This window comes from Macrobrachium nipponense, chromosome 16 (assembly GCF_015104395.2).
Source record: "Macrobrachium nipponense isolate FS-2020 chromosome 16, ASM1510439v2, whole genome shotgun sequence".
Classification (NCBI taxonomy): Eukaryota; Metazoa; Arthropoda; class Malacostraca; order Decapoda; family Palaemonidae; genus Macrobrachium; species Macrobrachium nipponense.
This window is the reverse complement of record NC_087209.1, coordinates 2,949,758-2,956,633: the sequence shown is the minus strand read 5'-3', so window position 1 is coordinate 2,956,633 and position 6,876 is coordinate 2,949,758. Positions and strand designations below refer to the sequence as shown.

The window sequence follows — 6,876 nt, the reverse complement described above, 5'->3', positions numbered from 1 at the left end:
CAAACACAGTTACGAGCAGCAGACGACAACACTGTTATGAGATGCAAAGTTTTATTCCCTTATCTTAATGTTACTTTAATCATTATTTAGTTTAACTTACTTTGTTACTTCAAAATGTTTATTTAATTCATGTCTATTATCCCTTTTTTGCAACCAAATTACCCCCAAAAAATTACAGATATTTCTAAAGTAGATACAATCCAATGTTTCTAACCTTGTCGTACATCTGGCTGCCGAAAACCATCGCGGAGCAGACGACGATTAGTGGATTGTATTATTTTTTTTTGCTAGCACTTTTCATTGATTTAAGTCTATATTAGTATTTTGATTTTTTTTTTAATAACTGTATGCCAGAAATAAATGTAACCTTTAATGTTTGCATGCTAAGAATGGCAAAATCATCGTTGCCACATTAGTGGAGCTTCACACATACGCCGATGCATTATCATAAACTGTTTCCATGAATTCTAGTTGTCATAGTAATGCAATAATGATAAAATTGCTTTAATATTTATGTATATATACTTCCAATACATAGTCTAATTTCACCAATTTCCACGTTTTGTGTAAGTCTTATACCCAGTTTGGAGGGTGAACACATACCAATTGGCAGCAGAAAGAGAGAGAGAGAGAAGGGAAGGTGAAGGAAGGAAGGACAGGGGTGGCGGTGGAGGTGGGGGGGGGGAGAGGGTAGGTGGAGCTTTTTACTGCTGTGTTCATATCCATTTTCTGGATAATGGAGTTTTTGTCTTCTGGTACAGGACAAGTGTCGTTATTCTTTACGATTAGTGATTCACAATACCCTTATAAATTACGGCACTGGGTGTAATACACTATAGCAAAATCTCGTTCTGATACGAGTGTTCATTATAGAAATATTGCCAAAAAACGTGCTTGCACTGTCTCTGAAACCCATAGTAGGTATGCTGCTAAGTTGTCAATCAAATTTAATGTAATCAAGTATTTTTTATAAGCTAGCTACTATACTGTATAAACTTCCATTTTTCTCAATCAAAACATATTCTCCTCATTTCTAACTCTCCTCTTTTAATGACTTTCTGGTCATTGCAAATTCCGCCCCATTAATTTCTTATGGTGCGAAAACAGACAAGAGGCGCCCAGGGATTGAAAGCAATTGCATCACACTATGGCGGTAATCCGGCAGTAAAACATCTTCATAAATCCAAAGTAAATAATAAAGATATATATGCGCACTACGATTATAACAATTACATGAATAGCTGAAAACAATCTGCATGAATAACTGGTAAACTGTTCTGCAAGAAAGTTGAGTATATAGTAGCAATTCATTTACATTAGGTACGAAAGTCAAGATGTCGTGACGTCATAATACAGGACTTGAAAGAACGTTCTAATTCCAAAAATAATGACTTTAATTTGAGTCAGGAATCGAGTTACTTTTTCAATAATGAATATTTTCAAATTAATCATCATAAATATGTAAAATATTGATGTTTTACTATTTATTTAAAAAATTATCGAAGTGCACTCTTCGTCGTCTTCTTCTACAAAACAGTTGTTTACTCGGTGAGGAAAAGTTTTCCGATTGTTGTGATGAAAGTGCCCCAGCGTCTGTGGGTACAAGTGGTGTGTGGATTTATCACAGGAAATGGTTAGTTTATTGACACAAGCGACTCCATAAACATCAAGATGGCGTCAATCTTCTAAATACTTCATGCAAGTAAAAATGTTGAACGCGTTTTGGTGAGATTTGCACTACGTTTGACACCGTTTTCACTACCCTCTGTTTAAATCTTAAAATTTGGCCTTAATTTCTAACTTTGGAGAAAATACTTACTTCGAAAGGAGAGTAGAGGTCTTTAGCTCCGTTTTTCACCAACAACAAGTCGCTACTGATGCCCATCTCCGATGTCAGGACGTGTTATAATGTACTTTTTTGGGATTGTCCAAGCTGATCGTACATGGTCCATTCTGGACCCTACGGTTTTTTACCCTATGACGAATTCGCGCTGTGTAGTAGGCTACTGACAAAACCTACCCCTAGCTTAGGTCTCTAGAGCCTACCAATGACTAAGTAGACCTTTACTGTAACTTTAACCGATCAAGAAGTAAGACATCGTCCTAAACAAGGTCCTCCTGACCTTGAAATGTCCATCCTATGGGAACTGATACCCCCGACTCCCCGAGGTCAATATGATTCATGAAGACGTCTTGAGACGTCTTAGCAATCTCGGTGACCTTTTAGGCTAGGTCGAACCACATTAAAATAGACCTACCGTTGCGGGTAAAAACAACACCCAGCGCAACAACACTTAGACAGTTCCCTTAACTGTGAACTCCACGACATTCCTATGACTCACGCGTGTGAAGAAATACTTACATCAACGCAACAACACGGACACAACAACACTTGGAGACGTAGACTTCGACGAATTGACTCCCATCACCTATAGTAGTACTACACACAGATGTTTTCTTCACAATGTTTTGCTTCTTATCGTCTATAGATTCTCGTGTTTTAATGATCCGGACACAAGTCTTTAACAAAAAAGCATCACCTATGTATATAAAATAAGATCAAACAGTAACTGAATTAGCTTCTGAATGCATTTACGTTGATATATAGTAGGATCGAAATTATATTATTTTATTTATACTGCTCACAATCATAGAAAACGGAGTTTCTCAGTCTCGTGTCAACAAACTCGAGATCATCAGGCGTGACTGAAGTAACTGGTGTCATTACAGTTTCTTTCTTCTCGAGTGCGATTTTTACCTTGGGAGACAAGAGAAAAAATATAGAACTGGTTCGGTAACCACCAGTATGGGTGCAATATGGGCGCCGTGTTTAGTACCAGACCCTTGGGGATGACTGTACAAACATGAACGAAACTACATAAGACAGCAAATATTATAAACATAAAGAAAATCAGTAACTAACCAGGCCGGCGACTGGTGCGGAACCAGGCAGCGGTAGTATTTTTCAGTTTTACCGAGAAAAGGACGCAGGAATCTTCTCAAGCAGCCAAAATTGTTATTTTTCTGTTTTATTTAAGAAATCTGTTACTGTAATAACGATAACTTAATTCACGGCGCGATCTAAGTGCCTGACAGTTAACAGAATTTTTGACTGCAATTTGTATGTACTTCATTTCTCATCTACATATTGTAACAATGCCACGAGAGGAATAACGTTCTCGCTTCCTTTAGACCATTGTGATGATAAACACATTCATCTCATAGTTTTCTTGGTTAAAATTCATCTCTTACCTCTTTGTATCAATCGTGTACTAACATTAATAAAACGTATTTAGGAAATAAAAATTAAGTAGTATAACTTTGTTTGACCAGACCACTGAGCTGGTTAACAGCTCTCCTAGGGCTGGGCTGTAGGATTAGATATTTTTACGTGGCTAGGAACCAATTGGTCACCTAGCAACGGGACCAGTTTATTGTGGGATCCGAACCACACTATATCGAGAAATTAATTTCTATCACCAGAAATAAATTCTTCTGATTCTGCGTTGGCAGAGCAGGGATTAGGAAATAAAATAATACGTAGCACTGATGGCGCAGTTTCACCTTTTATAGTTCTTTGTGTGAAGAAACTGATAGCCTGTGAACACATGTCATAAGTTTACCCAATCACGAAATCACTTACCCTTCTCTCTCTTTCTCTCCAACAGGAGATTATTTGTTTGGTCCTAATAATTAGATACAATACATTTTCTTCTGTTTTTCGGCTACAACATTTTGACAACATTATGTAACTATTAGAGCAAACAAAAATAAATGAATAAATAAACAACAAATGAGCCTTCTGTTGAAACTTCTTTTACAGGTGTTGTGAACTGAGAACGTATCTTCTTCCTCTTATTCTGTAAATGGCATACCATAAAATGAAGGAACACTTCAGCTCTCAAGAAGGGACGTCTATCCTGCACAGTTTAGGGAAAACAAACAATTATGAGAGCATTTTCATTTTTTATTGTCAATGTTTATTCTGAGATAACCTCGAAAATCAGGAAGTGAAAGCGTTGTAGAAATATACTTGATTTACTTTGGATCGAATTGCCCAATCTATGAGGAATGTGAAATTTTAAATTTACAAATAATAAGTTCTCGTGCTCTCAACAACACATAACGTTTTCAACAATGAGTGGGATAGATGGGTAATTTTAAATCCGTTAAAGCAAGACTACCACACCTTGAAAAGCATCTCGTATTTATATCCGAACAAGCAAACTGCACACACACACAAATGCAGCTGTTGACGAATGTACCGCTATAGTATCATCCACGTGACACGTGACGGATTCCCGGACATGCGCTCGCTTTAACGGATTTTTACGGCAGTGCCGGCGGAAGGGGAAGGGTGGGGGGCGAGGGGGAAGTGGTAAGGTGGGGGAATGATGGAGGGAGGGGGGGGGGAACGTGCGGTTCTGTGTGAGCGTGACGTATCGAAAACACGACGGCAGACAGATGGCGAGTATGATGTTACTCTTTCGACCACGCAGTTTGATTGATCGGTTTTAAACATAGACCGGTGTTGCTGCTGTCTATATGCGGAGGTCAATGTCGCAGAAAGGAAAATTCAGTTCAATAACAGAGATAAATTTGGATGAATATTCTATGTGATAATTATACACACATCCATATATATACACAAAGTGTGCGCCCGTGCTTCGTTTGATGTAAAATGTATGAAGCAATAACATTACAGAGTTCCAAAAACTCTAGGACAGGAGAGAGAGAGAGAGAGAGAGAGAGAGAGAGAGAGAGAGAGAGAGAGAGAGAGAGAGAGAGAAGCAATAAAGTGTGACCTGTACTCCAAGGAATTTTAAGGCCTGATACTAGTATGATGGGAATTTATCACAAGAATCTATGAAAACGGAAGCATTAAGCGAATTCCGGAGTATGGCAATGAGGAAGAAGAGATAGTCACAGTGCCGAGGGATCAACAGTTTTCCGATACCAAAGAGTAAAAATGTGAAACTGTGGCCTCGTGGTACTAATACGTCACTTAAAATATATGATTTTCATTCCGTAGAACATTGGTTACAATAGTACCTCCTGAGAGAGAGAGAGAGAGAGAGAGAGAGAGAGAGAGAGAGAGAGAGAGAGAGAGAGAGAGAGATCACTTTGCGGCAAAGGAAAAAGATTAAACTTTAGTTGACAAGGTATGTCCTGTTACTGCAAATGCCTGTTGGCAATTTTCTACTATTAATCCGTTGCTGGAAAGGATTACAACGTTGAACAGACATGGAAAATGGGTTTGCTACCACGGAGATAGAAACAGTTAATATCACTTTTATGGACGCAATATAAATAAAGGTAATCTTACTAACGGGAGGCGTAAATTCACTTCGTCTATACGATAGTCATTTACCACACACATGCTGTAGTTGAGACCACTGTCTAGGTATACCTAGACCGTGGTCGAGACCTTGTTACTGTGCCATTCGATTAATTTACATATTCTCTCTCTCTCTCTCTCTCTCTCTCTCTCTCTCTCTCTCTCTCTCTCTCTCTGCATTCCGGGAATTACCAACCGTGAATTGTGCACCGTTAGATTTCTCATTCAGGTGACATCTTATCCACAATTCGAAGCAGAGAAGAAACTTTTAGATTTTGATGCTGGCTAGCAGAACGTTTCATTGTGTTAATACAAAGGTCTATGAGACATGTTTCTTAGCGTCTTTACCTACCCCAGGCCCGAAGGACAAGAACAAAACACTAGGGAAGACATGGGCTGACCACCAAAGGAAGAAGAATCGGACGCGCCCTGGATATCAAGTGGAGCAACGAATCGTTATGTTTACAAACAAGAAGTTTCGAAAAGTAGTGCAATACTTAGGCCTAGGAACACATGAATGGGAGGGTGCAGGTCCCACATTTCGGCGGGTTTTATGGGCTAATGAAATTAAAGTTACTGGCTTATACTTATATAGCATTTAGGATACGCTGGTAAAATACAACATTTATTCGAAGGAAATGTCATATTTGCGCCATCTTGTCGAAAGGAAACACTCGAAGCATTGCAAGCGAAGATGATGGTGTTGCCACATCTTGCTCATTTTCTCTCATCGGTAACCAGAGGCATTTAACGTCAACTTTTCCATGCAGGGAGGTCTTCTTTAACGCACACACACACACACAAACACACGTACAGTCAAATATAACATGAGCTCCGTTAACGCATCGGGATTTCTGTCACATAGTCGTTTCTAATCCCCCGATGTGAAAGACGCACGTGGCAACTACTGTGTTTATTCAATTTTCTTTGTTTCTGTGACTCTAACGGATTAACGATTTCCATTTCGTATGGCTTTATTGAAATTTATATGTGAGAAGCACTTCCTATGAATACATGGACACGCACACACATACATATGCATATATATATGTCCGTCAGTACTGTCTTTGCAGTATATATATTTGTGACTTCTAATACTATATGTATAAGCCCTTCGTCAATGGCTTGGAAAATAAAGTTGAAACCGGTCAGGACCTACACCCCGTCTCTTATTTTTCACCTGTGGATAGTGATATATATATATATATATATATATATATATATATATATATATATATATATATAGAAAAATTATATATATATATGTAATCCCGTACATTGGTGACCAAGCAGAATAGCTACTTGTCCACGAAAGAAGAAATAAACAATCAAGAGGAGAATGTAAAAAAATTACAAACGAAACCAGGAAAATAATAAAAAAAAAAACTCAAAATCGATAAGAACCACTACACTCAAGGAAGTCCGGGCAGGGCTTAAAAGTCGCAAGCAAACATCAAAGAAAGTGCCGATTTCATTGATCAGATTCTGAAGATAAATTCAATAAGCTGCCTCAGGAACCTCCAGGAAGAGGCGAAAGA

General features: G+C 38.4%; 1 protein-coding gene across 4 annotated transcripts in view; it reads right to left on the bottom strand.

Annotated features, from left to right (window-relative positions):
- The window catches only part of LOC135195521 (membrane-bound transcription factor site-1 protease-like), a 169,844-nt gene that overhangs the window by 80,643 nt on the left and 82,325 nt on the right, over positions 1–6,876 (bottom strand). For 2 of the 4 annotated variants that reach the window (XR_010310156.1, XM_064221759.1), the window contains exon 1: positions 2,363–2,511. The exons of 1 other annotated variant lie outside the window; for it this stretch is intronic. The gene's annotated coding sequence lies outside the window, so the exon portion shown is untranslated. Of the gene's footprint in view, positions 1–2,258; positions 2,278–2,362; positions 2,512–6,876 lie in introns of those variants that run through there. One more of the 4 variants, XM_064221761.1, reaches the window with a different exon arrangement.